Source organism: Clarias gariepinus, chromosome 12 (genome assembly GCF_024256425.1).
Source record: "Clarias gariepinus isolate MV-2021 ecotype Netherlands chromosome 12, CGAR_prim_01v2, whole genome shotgun sequence".
In the NCBI taxonomy this organism is placed as follows: Eukaryota; Metazoa; Chordata; class Actinopteri; order Siluriformes; family Clariidae; genus Clarias; species Clarias gariepinus.
Genome location: NC_071111.1, coordinates 1,856,095 through 1,878,224, shown reverse-complemented (window position 1 = coordinate 1,878,224; position 22,130 = coordinate 1,856,095). Strand labels below are relative to the sequence as shown.

Below are 22,130 nucleotides of genomic sequence, written 5' to 3'. Positions count from 1 at the left end.
AAAAAAATAAAGCTAAAATAAACTTTAAGTTAAAAAGAATTTTGTGTGTGATTATTTAAAATGAAATGAATTAATCCCCACATTATGAATTGTTGAGTTCTTTTAGATGTGAGTGTGACTTCTGTCAAATGCAGCAGACGAGATGTTGATGTTAATCAGCATTTAGCGTCTCAGCACTGTGAGCTCTTGGAGCTACACTTTACTACACTTATAGCAAGACTTTTTTGTTGTGTTCGTTTTTTTATCAGTTAATGTGGAGCGTCTGCTGTACACGTCCCTGTGGATGAGCTGTTACTATAGAAACCATAATGTAGTGGAACGAGTGCATTAATATAAACCTGTGATTTACAGCTGCAGTATGTCAGAGCTGCTGTTATAGAAAATTAATCAACATCAATCAGAATGCAGAATTCAGCAGCACATTGTTTAAAGTTTATTATAGAAATGTTTAAGGGGATTTTTTTTAATAACAGAGAAACTCCCTGACCTGTGGTGATGTTTGTGTTTGTTTCAGCCGTAACTGCATCATCATAGTTCTCGGACACGTCCTCTGTCAGAATGTAGAGATAAAAGCTATTAAATCCACATGAATGTCATTAATGATCATTTGGATGCTTGTGGATGCAACACTGTCACATTATTATCATACCTGTCAGTATAACTGACTTCTGATCAGCTGTAATGGCCTCATCATAATTCTCAGCTTCATCCTCTACACCAAAACACAGAGATTTAAAGAGATTTAAAGTTTACTGAAGTGGCAGTTTGTACACTGTGGATTTGTGTGTATGTGTGTGCTCTTTTAAACAAATCCCAAAACAGAAGCACACCCTCCACGTTATCAGCAATGGGTCCACCTGTGACGGCATCATCGTAGTCCTCTGGTGGCTCAACTCTTCCTGTATCACCTAAATGAAATAAAAGCAGAGGCTCTGTACAAACAGCTCCATCACATTCTGACCTCATGGTTTAATGTCAAGTCACTCAATTGATCTGATCAGTTAACAACTGCACCCACTTATGAAGTCACTGGTGTCGATGACATCATCATAATACTCAGCCTTTTCTCCAATCCCAGACTTTACTGGAAAAAGAAGAGTTTGTGTGTTTGGGCTTTTAAACACATTTATACTCAATAAAATCCTCATCCAAAGAAGCTTTGATAAATGTGATAAGAGGGATTTCAGAAGCTTAAAGTAAGATAAGGTTGATTGTGAGATCTCATGTGTCAGCATTAAAACACTGGAGTTACTGTAATTCTTCTATACAATACAGCATAATCACGTCTCAGAAAGGACACATTTAGTCATTTCTCATCTTTAATTGCAATTCGAATATCTTTCAGTTAATGGAGTCAGACAAACTCACACTCTGGCCTTTTTTACCTGAGAGAAGCTCATCATCCACATGCTCATACCCAGAATGCTGTTCTTCAGAGAGGAGACTTCCTGTTAGAGGAGAGCAGGACAGGCATCAGACCACACACACACACACACACACACACACACAAACTTTATTTCAGGAAACACAGAGAAAGCGAAAGAGAGACAAGCAAAAATCCAACCATCAAAACGACACTATGGGGGAACTAGAGTGTGTTTCTCTGCAATTTTACATTTATACTGTAACTGGAGAGAGAGAAAGAGAGAGAGAGAGAGAGAGAGAGAGAGAGAGTGTGTGTGAGAGAGAGAGAGAGAGAGAGACTTTTGACTTTTAACATTCCTTTATTTTACAAAAGGTTCATTTTATGAGAAGTCAAAAATATTTCATGTAATAAAAAATGATAATAAATACATAAGTGAATAAATAAGATATATAAAAAAGCTAATTATGAGTAGCAAATTATGAGAAAGGGAAAGCTTGGCAGTGGGGAACTTTAAGGTAGAATTTCAAAAATAAAAACAGATCAATGAAAAGGTTGGGTCTAAAAATGTTCGAATATACACAGTACTTAAACTGGTATTTTAAAGCAATGTTAAAAATGGACAAATAGGAACAAAAATACACATGGTATATAAAAACTGGCACATAAAAAATTAAATGCAGGTAAAAACACACAATAAAAGGTTCTCACATTTATTTTAAAAGTTGAAGGTTAAAACCTCCCTGTCTATGGAGCATAAAACGTCATCTTGTGCCCACATCTGGTCAAACTCTGGTAGTCTGTGGGTCATCTTTAGAAAGGCAAACTCAACTTTTAGTCTTGGCCTGACCAATGCTGTCAGCATTCTCTCAGCGTCGGGTGTGCCCTCACCCCCCTGCATTTTGTTTGTGGGGATGAAAACGTGGCGTCAGCCACTCTGACCACTTTAAGTGCTTTAATCCAGCTAGTGAGCCTCTGTGCACGACCTTAACACATGTTCCGTACATCGCTTTTTTTTTTTAGGCGGCCTCAAAAGTTGTTAAAGGGGTCATACGGTCCTACACGCACTTTTTCAAGCTGTTTGGACTGAAATGTGTGCAGTGGCTAAATTTTGTTTTCGAAGCTAACGTCCTCGCCGACCTACCTAAATGCGTTCATGTTTGCGCTAATCATTTTTCACAAGACTGGTTTATAAACGCGGGTCAATATAAAGCAGGTTTTGTTAGGAAGCTGCTCCTAAAAAATTTATCTGTACCAACGCTTCGTGTTCCTGCTTCATCTTCACCAGGCTCAGTAAGTGTAATTTCTTTTTCTATGAATCTTTGCAGATCGCCTTTTCTAATAATCACAATGAATGCAGAGTGTAAGTTAACTTATACTCTCATAGAACATGGTTATGGCTTCTTCTCTATCCGTCTCTATATAATTCCTAATCGCCCATTTATAATAAACAATGCATTAAGGTGATTGTCTAATTGCAAACTGTGTACGTAGTCGGAAAACTATATTATGCTTACCTTTGTAACGTTAGATGGTTTATAACAGTGTCTGTCAATGATTAGAAGTCATGTAAACACATCAGTAAACACCTCGCATTCGTATGTCTCTCAGTACGCTACTTACCCTGTGTTAGCTTCTCCGCTTTTTTTGTTGTTGTTGCTCGCGGCAGCGTAACAGCCCGTTAATTCATGCCCATGCAGTGATGAGAAAGACAAACGAGTCGATTCATGTCCATTCTTTTAATTTCTGTGTTATTACAAACTTCCGGGTGGGTTCCGTACTTAAATCAAACCAAAAACTACTTAATAAAACAGGCTCAGGCTCTATATTCCAGCTTATCTCACATTTTCGCATTTTCGCACATTGGACTGCATTACCCACAAAGCATTGCCTGCACTGGACTTCGTTCTCAAGAACACGTTAACACACAAGCCAGCAATTTAGCAGTGTTGAGTTGCAATCACGTGATTTTAACAACCCACACCCTCCCCGGCCGAACTGACGCTACCAAACTGCACTACAAAGATGAATATGGTGGCTTAATGGACTATTCGCGGTAAGAGGTGTTTTTTTTTTATAAAGTTTGTTTGGGGTAGTTTACAGTTTATTTCCCAGTTTAGTTTTGAAAATCACTGGCAGCATTAGCAGCGGTCAGATGTGACTTTAGATAACTTAATGATCTGTCTAAGTCTGGAGTTACAATTACAGCTTACTGTTAGTGTCACAAACTCACAATGTCACTCCTTTTTAACCAAAAAAGACACTAAAGCTTCGAAAATACTATTTTATATGTATTTTTATTATAAGGTCTCTATTACAAAAGCTGCACTACCCGAGGAGGAGTGTTTGTGAAAATGCCTTTAGAGTCTGACTAATTTATACCAATAGACTAATAGACTCTAATAGACTTAAACTTTAAAATCTGTCTGATTAATTTATTCTTTGGGTAAGAGTTAATCTGCAGGTTATTTCTGTGACTGGAATATGATGTGATGCAGTTCATGAAGGACACAAGCTGAGGATAGATGTACAGGAGCTTGCGAGCTAAACGCTCATATCCGGGTTTATATTTTTTTCAATTTGGTCGTGACTTTCATGGTAGCGCGAGCGCTTGGTTAACGAGCTGGATAAAAACTCTGAAGTGTTTATCAGTTAAGGAGTGGGGGGAGGGGAGAGGTGTGTGTGGGGGGGAGGCTTCAACACACACACACACACACACACCTCTCATCCACAAATGCTTTATCTGTTGTCTTGTAAATCATCAATTAAACCTATAAACACAGCTGTTCAGCATTAGTCCTAAACACAAGCGCAGGATTTGTTTTTGTCCTTAATTAAAAGACATCAATACATTAATAATTTACACAATGATAACATTGTTTATTTTGCGGAATAAGATAATAAGCAATATTCAAAATAAAACAAACCAGGAAGTAAGTGTTTCATACATTAAAGTGCTGTGTATAACCAAGTGCCCCAACAAAAAGCAACAGTGTAGAGGGTGTGTGCGCTGTGGGGGATTGGAAGGTAAATGAGGATAATCATTTACAAGACAAAAGACGTTCAGTGGTGTGTTAAACCCTAAAACGCCCCCTGCCATGGATTGCCCCCATTACACAATCGCTATCTTCAAAGAAAAGCCGCAGCCCCTTTTCATTCAAACGCGTTAGCGAGTGTTTTTCTTTCCCTACGCTTGGTTTTGTTAACACAGTTGCGTTCAGTAACAGGATGGAACCAATTACCTAAAAAGCAGCAACAACAACCATTATAATCACACTTTGTTGAATTTATATTTTTTAAATATTTCGCAGCTCTTTCCTCTTTGGATTGCTACGTGTTTATTTACTTCGTTTTCGCATCGCACGTAAATGCACTCTAAAATCAACACTATCCACTTGGAAATGATATAACATCCAATCAAACATCATATTATTAAAAGTAACAAATTTGTCACTACTCTTCTCTCATGCAGCACGGCTAAAAATAAAATAAAAAATACACCAAAGTGCTGCAGGTTTGGTGTCTGTGAACTTTTCCTAATCAGAGTTACATGGGGGGCATTTTGTGGCTGCTCCAGTTGAGGGAAGTTAATTTCTGTTCTGTTCTGTTCTCTTTATCCTAGCTTAATTTTATCTGAAGAAATAATAGTAAGTTTTGGAAAGTCTGAGTTCAACTCCCCAGCTAGGGTTGTGTATGGGCAGGGTAGCATCATGGCAGGATTGGTGTCATTTATACTATCTCTTTAGCCATGCTGCAGCTTTTTTTTTTCATTACTTTCGTTACTAGACATGGTCTATTTTGTCCACAAGTAAAATACATTAATACGTTAATAATTTACACCATGATAACATTAGTGCAGAAGGATCTGAAGAGACGTGACTTTGAGGCATTCACAGTATATTCGAACTGTTCGAACTGCAAAACGTCTCGGGTTAATTTGCTGTAACCCTGTTCCCTGAAAAGGCGGGAACGAGATGCTGCGTGAAAACGCTATGGGAACATCTTGTCATGTTGCCGGTTGTGAAGCATGGGTGTACCAAACACGCCAAATTTTTGGCTTTTATAACCTCGGTCAGGTGACGTCATCTGATAGGACGCACCTGCAGGTTATAAATAGGAGTGAACCGGAAACATTCCTCAGATTGATTTATCTGAACGGACGTCCGGTCACATAGGCAGTGCGGCATTGGGACGCAGCATCTCGTTCCCACCTTTTCAGGGAACAGGGTTACAGCAAAGTAACCCGAGACGTTCCCTTTCAAAGGCTACACTCGATGCTGCGTGAAAACGCTATGGGAACGAGAGTACCAACGCTGCCGCACTGCAAGTGTCTGGACTCCAAGGTTGTGTAGCGTGCGCGCACAAGGCCGAGAAGGTCTCAGAACTATGTCTGGGTAGCTGACTCGAGGACCCGTGGGCCCGGAGTAGCATGAACATCCAAACTATAAATGTAATAAATGTGTGCGGAGAGGACAACCCTCCGTGTCACACACTTGCTGCTGGGGAATACCTCTTGCTAGTGCAATAGATGAGGCGATCCCCCTGGTTGAATGAGCCCTGATTCCTAGAGGCGAAGTGAGCCCACGCGCCTCATAGGAGAGGGCAATAGCCCAGTGTAGTGGGGGCCACCCCCTGTTGCGGCCCCAGACCATGTAAAAGCTGCTCTGACTTACGCCACTGGCTAATGCGGTGGACGTAAATCTGAAGAGCGTGTACTGGACACAGTAAGTGAAGTCTCTCCTGCTCCGAAGCTGTAAAGGCGGAGGACAGAAGGCTTCAAAACAATAGGATGCATGTTGGCAAATGTGTGCAGAGAGGAACAACCCTCCGCGTCACATACTTGCTGCAAGGGAATACCTCTTGCTAGTGCAATTGATGAGGCGATTTTCCCCTGGTTGAATGAGCCCTGATTCCTAGAGGCGAAGTGAGCCCACGCGCCTCATAGGAGAGGGCAATAGCTGTCCGATCCTCTTAGAGAGGTAACACCATTTAGAAAAACCATCTTAAGGGTCAGAAACCTGAGGCGCTGACTCTAGTGGTTCAACAAGGGGCACAAGCCAGAGGACAATTTTTTTCTGCAGAAACTCCAGCACTGAAACAATTCGGCAGTGGACTGGGTCTACCTGCTTCGTCATGCACCAACTTTCAAATACATTCTATTTGAGGGGAGGCAGTCCTAGTACTTAGAATAGTCTTAATTATGCTGGCTGGAAGACCAGCTTGACTTAGAGTCAGAGAGTAGTAAAGGGGACATTTGCTGATCTTGCGAGGCAAAGAGGTCCACCTACGCTACATGAAATTTTCCCAGAATGTAAATCGCCCTGAGGGACAGGAATCTGGTGCGCTAGCTATTTAGCGGCGCGAGCACAGTCCGCCCTGGCGATTAATATATGAGACTGCCATAGTGTTGTCCACCCGCACCAGGATTTGGTAGTCTCAACTGCTGGAGGAAGTGCTTTAGGGCCTGAAATAGAGCCATGATTTTGAGGCAATTGATGAAAAGATGGCCTCTCCAGCTCCCTTGGGCTGGACGGTCATTTAAGACCGCACCCCAGCCCATGAGGGAAATGTCTGTCGTTAGCATCTGCGACGACAAGACAAACTTAGAGTGGGACCCAGAGTAATAAACCGGGGTCTGAACCACATAGGAAGAGTACGAAGCACCTGGCGCGTAGCCCTTATTGGGGATTGGCCCTGGAGTAAAATCCCCTGGTTCTTAGCCACAACTGAAATGCTCTCATGTGCAGAAGGTCCAAAGGTGTCACAGTGGATACAGCTGCCATGAGAGCTAAGATCTCTGAAAGTGATGGTCACTTTCTGGTCTAGCTTGATTTCCTTGACGTGTTGAGAATGGATTCGACACGAGCGGGAGACAGCTGTGCCCGCTTACGCTCAAATTCCATGTGACACCCAAAAATGTTGTCCTCTAAACAGGAAAGAGCATGCTTTCATGGCATTGGATCTCAATCCTAGGAAACAAAAATTAGCTAGAACGACATGCTGATGTCGAAGCGCTAGCTACTGAGACTGGGCCAGCCAGTCATGTAATTCAATACGGATGCTCTGGAGTCGTAAGAGCCAGAACTACATCCATGTATTTTGTGTATGCGCGGGTGAAAAAGCTAGACCAAATGGAAGGACCCGATACTGGTAAGCTTCGCCCCCGAAAGCGAGCCTCAGGAACCTCCTGTGTTGTGGCAATATTTCCATTGATTTATTTTTAGATAGCGGTAAAGCCCGCAAAATCTAAAAAATTGGACACAGCCCCCCGTTCCTCTTGCACTTTTTCCGGTTTCATGGAAGTGGAGACCACGCCATTGAAACGCGGAGGGTGATGTGAGAACTGAATCCTGTAGTTTCTCTGTACAGTGCTTAGTACCCAAGGAGATATACTTGGCAGTAGCTTCCACGCTGCCAGTTTCTCAGAAAGGGGCAAAGCTCAGCGGCTTGGTTAAATGGGGGGGATGTTAGATGTTCGGCATCCTGAAACACGGCAGGAAAAACCCGAAGAACTGACATTTTATTGGAGACTGGAGTTGCCCGAAACACCAGTGGTGGCGGAGCAAGAACACCACCCTCCTGGGGGTGCCAGGGAGAACACTTCATTCTTTAAAAGGAATTCTGCATGCCTCTCCCCATTGGGGGGCCACCCCCCACGGTCCTGGGCACATGAAGCTCAGGGCTTCTTCGTGAAGACAATATGCCAGTCTGACCTCTTTTAAGGCGGATTGCGTGACGCACCCCAATCTTGCGAGGGGGTGCCCAGCTCAAAAACACTCTCCTAGTGTGTTTCATGCCTCGCAACAGTCAGACCCGGTCGAGACTGGGTGGCCGACAGTCCTGACTCTTGAGCAAGGCGGGGAAGGAATTTCCCGAAGGCTTGTTATATAACTTCGCCTCATGAACCTAGTGGCGACCGAGTTAACGACATCGCCAAGTAGGCCGGGAGGCGAGATGGGGCATCGAGGAGGAATACACGATCCTTCTCCTTGATGCCCCTGAGATTCAACCACTAGTGCCTCTCCGCGGAGACCATAGCAGCCATAAAACGGCCGATAGCACAAGCCGTCTGCTTTGTTGCACGAAGAGACAAATCTGTGGCCCGGCGTAAATCCAATACGCCTACCTTGCAGAGCCCCGCCAGTACTCAAGTCTCTCAGCAGGTCAGCCTGGTAGGCGTGCAAAACCGCCATGGTGTGCAATGCGCCAACCTGACCTGCTGCCTCAAAAGCTTTTCCCTCCAGGGAAAATAAAAAGTCTACACAGCTTGAAAGGAAGTAATAGCTTTTCAGGAAGGATGATGTCCCAGAAGAGAGATAGCCTGGAAGCGTTTCTTCTATCTGGGTGTCATCATATAACTCCGCGTTTCTACCTCAATTATATTTAAATAAATAAATAAGTTGATGGCAGGAAAACACGGGATGAATACAGCTTACTCCATAAAAGGGTTAACTCATATGGAGATTGCTAAGAAAAGGGGAGAGAGCGTCGTTGAGGCTCCGCCCCCCGGCCACCCGACAGAACCTGCCGTCTATGTTTTTATTTAAATAATTTTTTTTTTTTTTAAGTGCTTAGAGCTTATTACCATCTCCGCGGAAGCAGGAGAGGATGTTTATCCTTGCCCATTTACAAGAAGCGCAGCACGCGCTTGCGAGCGGACAGAGGGATTTCCCGATCCGATGAGAACGCGAAAGAAAGGAGTTTTAAATCCGTCTCTCACTGCTCTGCCGGATGCACGTGTTTAAGCCCCAGGAATGCGCGGCGGTATGGAATGCGAAGCGCGTGCGTAGCACTTAATCGAAGCAGTAAAGTGTAGAGATCGCCCTCCGATATGGATTATACACACGGAGGGACATCTCGTTTAAACTCTGCCATTATCGGTGAGTTAAACACTTATTTTTGCTGGTTAGACACACACGCTCACAACTAGGTGAAGACAAGAATCTGAGGAATGTTTCCGGTTCACTCCTATTTATAACCTGCAGGTGCGTCCTATCAGATGACGTCACCTGACCAAGGTTATAAAAGCCAAAAATTTGGCGTGTTTGATACACACATGCTTCACAACCGGCAACATGACAAGATGTTCCCATAGCCTTTTTTACGCAGCATCAAGTGTAGCCTTTGAAAGGGAACAGCCATGTCCAATAAAACAGTGCATCTTTAGTAAAGCCACATTGGTTTCGAGTTAAAACTAAAATTAACGAAAGACTGAGAAGCCCCATAAACTTGACCCTGACAATAATAGTCGATTGTTTTTATATTTATGTTTATATATATATTTTTTTAAAGTTCAGATGAACGTTTCAGAGTATATAATTTGTCATATCATCTGTTTACAGCGTTGGCTAATTTTGTGATTGAGACCCATGGGTTACATTGAAATAATTTTCATTAGTAGTAAGCCAGTCTTTAGTACCCTTGGATTAATCACAATATAATCCCTCTCTCGCGCACAGGCTCTCTTTTTCTCTCTCTCTCTCTCTCTCTCTCTCTCACTCACACTCACACACACACTCACACACACACACACACACACACACACACACACACACACAAATAACACATGAAATTGTGTAAAACCAGATGAAACTATGGCAAAAATATATAAGTAGTGAAAAATACAGTAGTATCCTGTAAGTGATTCCTGTCCTGATAACAGGCGCTGACCCCCTGGAACTGTTTAGTTCTGTTAGTATTGTTTTCAAGTGTGAATGTTTAAGGGGATTTAATCTGTCTCGGCTGCTGCATCTATTTACCGTAGTGATAAGTGATTAATGGCCGATCAGATCTTTGATGGGGGATGTTATGCTGGTTAAATGACTAAAGACTTACTGATCCGTATGGACAGATATTTGTTCCAGATATTATGCGTTATTAAACGATTTGTTTTACCAATTTTTGACTATCAGCTAAAAAAAAAAATCAGCGAAAACATCAAAAATATAACGAAAACAAACCCAAGCAGAAGTTACATTTTAAGCTTTACTTTGCAGCAAAATATTATCTACCAGTGTATTAAACAGAAATAGATAAAATACACCGTAATGTAAAATACTGTACATACTGTAGCCCGCACTTGTATTCCGCACCTACAATAACTGGTATAAATAAATTACAGATGTTACCGTGTCCTTAAGGACTATTAAGGATGTTGTGAAAAATATTGCAATAAACAGTTTAATTAATTAATTAAAAATAGAATAAGCATCATAGGTTGTGTATTAAGTAATTTAAATCTTTTCTTCCCTCTTTTTTTTACCACATCATCTATTTATGAAACTATGTTGATGTAAGTTATGTTATATATATTAAATTTAGTAACCGGCTGCTTGAACATTGCAGTTAACTGAAGCAGTCAATGCTCCATCTGGCGGGATTATACTGCATTGCAACCATCTTTTTAGAAAGCGCATGGGGGCGTTTATGGGGCGGGGCATCGTTAACTGCGTCATCGCGGGGGATCACATTCTGTGCACGGATCGAGCATGGTCCTGTCATGGTCCTGTCATGAACCTGTCATGCTCCAAGCGGCTGTTTGACAAGGCTCCCACTGTACTGAAATAGGTTGCTGAGTACAGAGCTACTTTTTACTAGGTAAAAGTAGTGTTTTTTTACACAACCATTGGGAATTTTTAAATAAAGTATATTTTAAACTTTTCATTAGGACCCTAAAGAATCATATCAACTTATGAAAAATGGGACTGGATGACCCCTTTAAAATGGGTCTTTTGAAACACAGAAGGGCTCCTTCCTCTTTGCTGAGGGTTTTCAGCTGCTATTTTCAGCTTTAATTCCAGCTTTCTGGAATCGGTGTTGAATGAAAATTGATGATAGCATCCTGGTGTTTATGAGCGGGTTGTGGAATAGTGGTTCCTCATCTGCGCTTTGAAATGGTTGTGCGGCAGCTCTGTTCGTCTTTATCACAGATGTTCAGGCTTTAAGTACGGATTGTGTGTTGTGGCTGATAAGTCAATTTCATTGAGGTCCAGTGCAAACAGATGTGATTCATAGTTTAGGTCTTCCACCAGTTGGAGTAGGGCTTTGGCTATGCCTGTCCATGCCAGTACTTAGCCATATAGGAGCCTTTGTGCAGCCTGCAGCCTGAAGGTTTTTATTCTGCAGGCCAGGTCAATCAAGCCCTGTCCCCTACAGGGAGATATAGCACAGAGGCTCGAGTCCAGTGTTGACAGCTCCAAAAGAAGTTCACCAACTTTCTTTGTACAGTATTTCCCTAAATAATGTCTCTGGGGGCTCAAAGACAGTGAGGCGGTGCCAGAGCATGGAGGCGTTTAGATTATTGATGACCAGTACTCTTCCCCTGTAGAACAGCTGTGGCAGGACCCAGGTCCATTGAGACAAGTTGGCACACACTTTTTCCACTACACCCTCCCAGTTTTTATTTTGTAGATCTTGTGTCCCTAAAAAAACACCCTAAGGTATTTGAGGCCAACTTCGCCTCATTTGAGACCACCTGGCAAGATTGGGGGACCCCTTTCCTGCCATTGCCCAATTAAAAAACTCTCACATTTTTCCCAATTTACATGTGCTGAGGAAGCTCTCGCGTAGATGCTCAGGTTCCTTGTCAGAGCCTGAACATCATTTTGATTTTTGATAAAAACTGTCACGTCGTTGGCATATGCTGACAGCACAAGTTTCTCCTGTGGCTCTCTGACAGAAGAGCCCTGTAGCTCAGTTCTTAATTTGTGCAACAATGGTTCGATAGCTAGACTGTAGAGTTGACAGTGGGCACCCCTGTCTTATTCCCCATTTTATTTGGAAGGAGCAGCTAAGACCACCTCCAATCTTGAGTGTAAAAACAGCTTCAGAATATAAAAGTTTAATCCACAGTGTCTGAAAGAGATATTCGTGGTCAACTCTGTCAACAGCTTTTTCTTGATCTATTGATAAGAGTCTATGTTCATACCATTTCACTTTACATAAGTCAATTAGGTCTCTCATAAGATTGTCCGTGATGGTGCGGTGAGGTATGCAATAGGTCTGACTGTTGTGAACTACTGAGTGCATGCACAGTTTCAGTCTATTTGCCAGGCACTTTGAAAGTATTTTGTAGTCAGAGCAGAGTAATGACAACGGCCTCCAGTTCTTCAGTTGCCCCAAGTCTCCGTTTTTTGGGATCAGTGATAAAACCACCCTTGTGCAGCTCACCGGTAGCTTCCTGCTGTTAAAAGCACATTTAAAAACTTCATAGAGGTCAGGTTCTATTATATTCCAGAAGTGTTTCCAAAATTCACACGGCAGTCCATCTACAGTGGTGTGAAAAACTATTTGCCCCTTCCTGGTTTTTTATTCTTTTGCATGTTTGTCACACTTAAATGTTTATGCTCATCAAAAATCGTTAACTATTAGTCAAAGATAACATAATTGAACACAAAATGCAGTTTTTAAATAAAGGTTTACGTTATTAAGGGAGAAAAAAAACTCCAAATCTACATGGCCCTGTGTGAAAAAGTGATTGCCCCTCTTGTTAAAAAATAACTTAACTGTGGTTTATTAGACCTGAGTTCAATTTCTGTAGTCACCCCCAGGCCTGATTACTGCCACACCTGTTTCAATCAAGAAATCACTTAAATAGGAGCTACCTGACACAGAGAAGTAGACCAAAAGCACCTCAAAAGCTAGACATCATGCCACAATCCAAAGAAATTCAGGAACAAATGAGAACAAAAGTAATTGAGATCTATCAGTCTGGTAAAGGTTATAAAGCCATTTCTAAAGCTTTGGGACTCCAGCGAACCACAGTGAGAGCCATTATCCACAAATGGCAAAAACATGGAACAGTGGTGAACCTTCCCAGGAGTGGCCGGCCGACCAAAATTACCCCAAGAGCACAGAGACAACTCATCCGAGAGGCCACAAAAGACCCCAGGACAACATCTAAAGAACTGCAGGCCTCACTTGCCTCAATTAAGGTCAGTGTTTACGACTCCACCATAAGAAAGAGACTGGGCAAAAATGGCCTGCATGGCAGATTTCCAAGGCGCAAAACACTTTTAAGCAAAAAGAACATTAAGCTAAAAAACATCTCAATGATTGCCAAGACTTTTGGGAAAATACCTTGTGGACCGACAAGACAAAAGTTGAACTTTTTGGAAGGTGCGTGTCCCGTTACATCTGGCGTAAAAGTAACACAGCATTTCAGAAAAAGAACATCATACCAACAGTAAAATATGGTGGTGGTAGTGTGATGGTCTGGGGTTGTTTTGCTGCTTCAGGACCTGGAAGGCTTGCTGTGATAGATGGAACCATGAATTCTAGTGTCTACCAAAAAATCCTGAAGGAGAATGTCCGGCCATCTGTTCGTCAACTCAAGCTGAAGCGATCTTGGGTGCTGCAGCAGGACAATGACCCAAAACACACCAGCAAATCCACCTCTGAATGGCTGAAGAAAAACAAAATGAAGACTTTGGAGTGGCCTAGTCAAAGTCCTGACCTGAATCCTATTGAGATGTTGTGGCATGACCTCAAAAAGGCAGTCTTCATGCTAGAAAACCCTCAAATAAAGCTGAATTACAACAATTCTGCAAAGATGAGTGTGCCAAAATTCCTCCAGAGCGCTGTAAAAGACTCGTTGCAAGTTATCGCAAACGCTTGATTGCAGTTATTGCTGCTAAGGGTGGCCCAACCAGTTATTAGGTTCAGGGGGCAATTACTTTTTCACACAGGGCCATGTAGGTTTGGATTTTTTCTCCCTAAATAATAAAAACCATCATTTAAAAACTGCATTTTGTGTTTACTTGTGTTATCTTTGACTAATAGGTAAATGTGTTTGATGATCAGAAACATTTTGTGTGACAAACATGCAAAGGAATAAGAAATCAGGAAGGGGGCAAATCGTTTTTCACATCACTGTGTTCCTGGTGAGCGTCCAGTTGCAAGCTGCTGTACAGCGTCAGTAAGCTCCTGCAGCTCGAGTTCTGCGTCCAGCACAGTACTTTGCTCCAGAGACAGTTTTGAAAGCTCCTTGAGTAGTTCCTCTCTGCAGGATGTATCACAGGGCTTTGCACTGTAGAGCTGGGTGTAGAAATCTATGGCTGCTCTCCTCATCTCACTTGGGTCAGCTGTTGTCGTTCCATCTGCTCATGTCAGATACACCATCTGGTTTTGGGGTTTGGTGTTTCTGGACATGTTAAAAAAGAACGCACTGGAAGCATCCATGTCCTTGATGCAGGAGATGCAATGTCTGATCAGGGCTGTTTTGGCTTGTTCGTGAAGGAAGGAGCTTAGAGCTTTTTTTTTCCTTCCAGGAGACGGCCCATTCTGACATCGTTCTTGCTGGTCACTTTGTGTTCTGTCTGGATGATTTCTGCCTCAAGTTCTTTTATAGTGGTTTTAAAAGCATCGGATATGTGTTCAGTGTACTTTTTGCAAAAAAAAATTATTTGATTTTTCCCACCCCCCACCAAGAGACCAAACTGCTAAAATCCCCTTTTCTGTCTTTCCATTCATTCCATAAAACTTTAAAATTATCATAAACGGTCTTGTCCTGTAAAAGCTTTATGTTAAAATGCCTTTTTGTGTTTGCTATTTTTATTTCTATGCTGATCAGATGGTGATCAGAAAAAACAGTGGGGAAAATGGCTGTCTTGTGAAGGTTGTTTTTGTGGGATTTGGTGATATAAAACCTGTCCAGTCTCGCTGCGGTGATCTTTGCATTATTGACCTTGACCCATGTGTATTTTCTTGTATTTGGTTTTTTTTCCCTCCACACATCCACCAGACTACTCTGCTCAATGAGTTCCTCGAGCGCCTCAGCAGACTTTGGGTGTGGTTCTTCGCTGTTTCGGTCTAGGGTGAAGTCTATTGTGCAGTTCCAGTCCCCTCCCATTACTATTGTTGATTTTTTTTCCCACTTCGTTATATTATATTTTTAATTCTGTTAAAAACTTGGATTCTCTCACTATACATTTAAAAAAGTAAAAAAAAAATCCTTTTTTATTTCTGCTTTTATCATTAAAACTTACCCTTTTACTAGTTCTGTTACCTCCACCCCTTTCATGCTCACTGCTTTATTAAAGAGTATTGCCACACCAGCACTAATGTTGGAACCGTGAACGAAAAGTTTTTCCTTCCACCACATGGCCCACTCAGTCTCATTAGTTTGGTCGCTATGTATCTCCTGTAGGAAAACAATATCGATGTTCTTTTGTGTTATAAAATCCCCAACTACTGCTCTTTTTTTCCTATCTCTGCCGCCATTCATATTTAAAGACCCTATTTTTAAATTATCCATAAGAAGGGGTAAAAAAAAAGAAAGAAAAGACAGATGCGAAGTGTATTACAAAGGTCAGAAAACACCCAGTGTGAAATGTTCATTTTCGTTTTGCATGAGACCGCCGCTATTTCACTATATGTGAATATGATCTTTTAAGTGCCATCTCTTTTTCTTGCTCAGTAGATCATAGCCTGTAGTGCGTTGTAATTTTGCGACCGATGTTATAAATTTTTTGACGTCTGTAAAATGTTTTTCAATGTTAATTAGTTTCTTGTATAATTTTCTCAAGTAATCATTTATATCATCGAGTGTATATAGCTGTTGATCTCCCCAAAATGTGACTCACTAATATCAGAAAACCTGTCCTCTTCAAAGTCCTCACCCATTGTACCACTGCACTTCCATCCTGCACCACTACGCCTCCATCCTGCACCTCTACGCCTCCATCCTGCATCATTTCGCTTTCATCCTGCACCTCTACACCTCTATCCTGCTCCACTACACCTCCATCCTGCACCACATCACCTCCATCCTGCACCACATCACCTCCATCCTGCACCACATCACCTCCTACTCCACTGCCCTGACCCTACTAGGCCCAGCCCAGCCTCTGCCCACATAGAGCACAGGGCTCCCTGCCCTGTGCTCTATGTGGGCAGCTGAACTTTTTGTGCCCGATGTCCCCACATTTAAAGCACCTCATGCTCCCAGTGCTGGCATACAGTATGTATGATTTCCCCTCATGTGGACTCTGAATGAGATGTCCAGAGTGGACTCAGTCAGGAACATAAGCACTGTACGCCTGAAAGACACGACATGCTTCAGCGCGGGGTTTTTACAGTTTAGGGACACAATTCTTATACTGCTCACGATCTTACCGAATCAAGACAACTCCCTCTCTATATCCTCATCAGGGACCCGATGACCTTCACATGACCTGATGACATGGTGACCTTCATTGTTGTAGCACCCAGCGGAGTAACGGAATAAAGTTTTTCACTTCCCTTTATTCCGTTTTCAATCAGCTGATGTACGAGTTCCCTCTCCTTAACGAACACCACCACGGCTGTTAGAGCCATAAAGAACCAAGTGATTTCTAATATTTTTCTATAATATTATTTGTATTAAGAATGGCTGTTATTGTTATTTGATATATTTTACATATTCTGTAATATTTGTACTGCATACTTTTCATAGGTTGATTTTAGTCCCATACGTAATACGTATACGTAGGGTCCGTTGAAGAAGAAGAAAGGGGCTTGGTTTTAGACAGTCTTTTGACCGTTCTTTGAAACCATATTTAATTTGAAGCTTAAAGAAGCTTAAATTAAGTTTTATTATTATTATTAATAATAATAATAATAATGCAGCTGTCATCACTTTATGTGTGTAATATCATGTATGTAATAAAATAGACTTTTATCACACTTGTGTTTATTAATCTCTGTTATTATACTGCTTGACTACAGTAGTTACCCAATTGGAATGGTTATTACCGTCGCGCTCACCGCTGTGTAAAAACGTCAGCGGCCAAAATAAATCAGTTGCATTTCAAAGTCATTAGTAAAATTGCCGCCAGGTGGCGCAAAGTGACATTTTCGCTTGTTGCAGTAAATACAATAGTGACTGTTATATAACGTATCTCTGTATCGGTTTATTGTTATTTAAGTTCTGGATTATTTCAGGTACTTTAAACAAATTGTTGGGTTGCTCATGTTGGCTCATATGAGATGTAGTTTACAAATGAACACCTGGTTGGGTTATTTTGACCCAACAACTGGTTTATTCATTATTCTTTCCTTTCTCCAAATATCAGCCTGCAGAATGTTTGAAATATTACTGTTTATTGTGTCACAGGTGTAGTTTTAAGAGTTGTTTAGGCAGGAATGCGTGTGTATACCACACGGCCAGGGGTAGCTCAGTGGTTAAGGCATTGGACTATGGTTCGGAAGATCCCAGGTTCAAACCCCACAACCATCAAGTTGCCACTGTTTACAGCTCAAAACCTCCATCAATTATTAAAGATAGCATCTATTTAGAAAACAGGAAATCTCCGGAATCTTCAGGAAATCTCCCAGCGCTCTGCGCATAACACCGGGCCAACTCATGTTGGAAATAATTTATAAACGGTTTCTAAATGTGCGCTATTGTTTTTTTACTTATAATATTTGTAAATTTAATTTAAATGAGGTTTGGGCTCAGGACTTCGATTCGGCATTGTGATTCTCCTCTTTAATTTACTACATAGTTTTAATCAGCGCTCAGCCGCATGCATGAAGTTTTCCAGAGCGCACCGGCAGAAGTAGACTAATGATTATGAACGCGTCGGGAAAACAGCAAGCAGACTGACTCTGACTATTTAAAAAAAACGTTTGCCTTTATTTTCTGATGCGCTCAAGTTCACCAAAAACAATACAGAACAGCGCAGCTTACAACACTTACAAAATCACAACACTTACAAAATCACAAAAATTTTTCGTTATTGTGTGTGCGTTTAAATAAAAGTTGAGTCTTATAGAGGCATGTAGTCTTATATAGTTTTATTATATAGTTTTTGCACATTAATCAGACAACAGTTTTTTCAGCCTGTCACGGCGTGCGCCCAAATCAATATTGCTCCTCGCTCACTAGTTAGGCGACCTCCCTTTCAGACATGCGAAGCAGCGGGACCGCAGAATTACACATGACTGGTGAGCTATCGTTGCCTGGGTTTGCACCCCGCGCTATAAAATACTTCAAAGGAGCGAGAGGTGGGAGGGGCCGGTCCGGCCATCCGCGGAGAGCAGAGTCAGCGCGAGCAGACGGATGGCTATTGCACTCACACCGCGTAGTAAAATCCACTGTAACCCAACAAACCCCAATCATCACCAGCCGTGCCTTATTCCGTCATGTCATGTGGGCATTATAAAATTTGTATTGAAAACTTCTAACTAAAAAGTGGCAGCTGGCACGCCTAAAAATAGACGCAGGATAATTTTTTTATAGTCTAAATAAAAACCCTCTGCTTTAATTTCCTATAGTTTAATCAGCGCTCAACCGCACGCATAGTTTTCCCGAGCGTGAGGAATTTTTTGTGCTAAATAATGTTTATGCAGTATAAGAATTCCTATTAATCCTGGGTTGTTCTTTTAGTGTCACTATAGTGCTTTACAATGCCAGACAACATTCAAATACAAATGATTCACCCTCCCCAGGTGTGAATCGGCTGTTCTCACCTATACATTCAGAGAAACTGTAATGGACCTCTCCACACTTTAAAAACCTCTTGAATCTGAGGCTCTTCTGGAGACTTTCAGTGATTTCAATTTGTGTAATTTTAATCTCCTGGATTCTAGATTCTAAAGTTGACATTGTTACCTTTTTTAATCCTTGGAATGGAAGAACTTGAGATTTTCCTTATAATAGCGTAAATTGCATTGTTTTTAATCAGTCTATACACAATAATATTCTTTGGTATTTTTTTTTAAACGGGTATGGGGGCTATCTTGGTTTATTAATCTCCGTGCCTGGTTTAGGTTTAGTATTCAGTGCGCATCTGTTATATTACAACTATCATAACACTCAAATACCTTTTATTGGGGGTTAAGTGACTGATGTGCTTAACATTTTTCAGCTGAGCCTTTGTTTCACTGAAAACGACCGCGACACCCCTCTCTCTCTCTCACACACACACACACACACACACACAGAGCCGAACAAATCATTAGCACCTCCCTCCCCCAAACAGCACAGACATTTACTTTCTATCCATTAACTTACACCTGAACTGAGTTGTTTGAGTAACATGGGTCGAACCCGTTACAAATCATAACAGTCTACTGCATTTCATTCTTATAATAACGCAAAAACACAAGCGGGGCTGAAAGACCGACATCTGCTGACGCAGTAGAACGTCCTAACACTGTTTTAATTTTATGGTCATTTATTTCAGTTAATAAATCTACTATAAATTTAAAGAACACAAAAAATAAGATGACACAAATCCATACACGCTTTTTTTCTAATTACAAGTGATAAAATCTAAAGGCTCACTGTGTTAACATTTATTGTGCTTAAATTTGATCCTAATAAGATTTGATTTAATTTGAATTTTAGAACAGTGGCAGCTGGAACACCTAAAACAGATGCAGGATTATTTTTTTATAATCTAAATAAAAATGCTTTTTTAAACGTGGGCTATTGTTATTTACATGCAATATTTGTTAATTTAATTTAAATGGGGTTTGGTCTCCGGAATGTTGAGCATCAGGATCCTCTTCTTTACTTTCCTACGTAGAATCAGCGCTTAATCGCACGCATTAAGTTTTGTAAATTCGTTTAATGTTTAATAGTAAATAATGACCCCTGTTGCGCTGTACCTCCGCTGGGAAAACCTTATGAAATACATGTTTAGGACAATTATGATGATCTGCCACGGCGTGCGCGTGTGATGGGTGTACGCCCAAATCTACTATAACTACTCCCTCACTCCGTAGGCTCCCTGAATAGGCGGCAAAGGGACGGGGCCGCCTATTTGTGCCGGCTGGCGATAATTAACGTTAATATGATTTCGGGCTTGCTCCGCATTATAAAAGCAAGGCGCGGAGTTTTGTCTGAGGTCTGGGAAGTACATGATGTGATGGAGAATCAGGGACACATTCATGCAATACATATTTACATATCTGAAGCCATTGCACATGTCACTTTATACAATACATGTTTACCTGCCATTGCACATGACACTTTGCCACTCTGACCCTTTAAGACATTTCAATGCCACTTTAAAACACTTTAAAAAAAATATATATTTCCCCCCCATATTCCTATATTCTATTATTTTTCCATGCCCTTATTTGTACAGTTGTTAATTTTACTAGTTACATTTATTTTCCTTTGTATTTTATGTTATTTCTTTTATTAATATTTATTCCTTATATATAGTTTTTTTATTTTCTTTTTTAAGGTCACCGGCGGTCGTATAAGCATTTCACTGCATATTGTACTGTGTATGACTGTGTATGTGACAAATAAAATTTGAATTTGAATTTGATTTTGATTTGAAAATATGAAAGAAGCATGTCAGTGGGGCGATGTGACGCGCCCCAGGGACTTTAAACAAGGACACTAGAATTCCGCCCTTTGAGCTGTGCAAGCTCCCGCGGCATCTACACTCCCGCACCGTGCCCGCCTTCGCAGCCCCGCTGCCGAAGAGGAAAAGTGTGGTTAGGTTTTTGCATCAGCGAGAACTCGCGCCAGCCATTGACAGCGGGAGAAGCGCCGTCACAAGGGAGCGTGCAGGAGCGCTGCCTCCGCGTGCTCAGTTCTGCCACTCGCACCAACACTTATCGTCAGCTGTGTGCCCGCATGCCAGTGTGGCACAGCCCCCGGAACTGCACATGCACAACCTTTATCCCTTTCTTTCCATTCTCCCTCCTTAACACTTTCCTTCCCCATTTTACCTAAATAAATTACCCTTTTCCCCGTAAGACCTCGCCTCATGTCCGTGCTTTATGGTGCCGTCGGTGCAACATGGGTCGAACCCGTTACAGAAGCGGGGCTGAATGACCAACATCAGCTGACGCAGTAGAATCTCCTGAAAATGTTATAATTTTATGGTCATTTATTTTAGTTAATAAATCTACTATAAATTTAAAGAACACAAGATATAAGACGACACAAAACCCTACACGCGTCTTTTCTAATTACACATTATAAAATCTAAAGGCTCACTGTGTTAACATTTATTTTGTTTAAATTTGATCCTAATAAGATTTAATTTAATTTGAATTCTACATTTGTACTGTCATTTTAGTTCTGTGATTATAAATTTGTTTAACTACAATGTTTTACTTGATTTTATCTGCTACTACAAGCAGTTCTAAAACTCTGTGTCTCATTAATCCAGCAAAGAATGAACTAAGGCATAAGGCGTCAGTCTGTAGTTATATAGCGCCACTCAACGGTAAAAGCCAGCAAACGCACAAAGCCAAACGGTACCGCCGAGCGCGGCAACGGTAGGACCTACATTCCGATTGATTAACCACTGTACATAAAATATATTTTTTAAATATAAAGGTTATTTTATTATTTTGTTTTGTTATAATTTTCTAAAAAAGCAATTTTTTTTATGTATTATTTTTTGTCAGCGTTCTGAAGGGGAGATTTGCCACACACACTAGATCCGGTGCTGAGACAGAATTCTATTAACTATTAATATGTGTGTCCATCTGTGTTCATGCAACATATATTTTACTGGACAGATGTTTAGAAAGGTGAGTCCTCATAAACCATGGTGATTATTAAATAAATGGGGCTTCCTGTGGGGAGACCTGTGGTGATGTCCAATAGCCCTGTCCCTCCCCACCCTGTCCTTCTGAGTGACAGACCTTCCCAATCAGTCCCCTCCCCCACAAACTAGAATCAGGGCACCAATGAGATTAATTGACCCACAATGTGACATGAAAAGTCTGATGTACAAGCGAGTGACAGAAAACTGTTTGTGCAAATGTATCATCCCTTTACATTTTTATTTTCTTTTTTAGCCACACACTC

The 22,130-nt window shown here is 41.3% G+C and overlaps 1 pseudogene; it reads right to left on the bottom strand.

The window, feature by feature from the left end:
• The window catches only part of LOC128534664 (scavenger receptor cysteine-rich type 1 protein M130-like), a 69,691-nt pseudogene that overhangs the window by 5,599 nt on the left and 41,962 nt on the right, over positions 1-22,130 (bottom strand).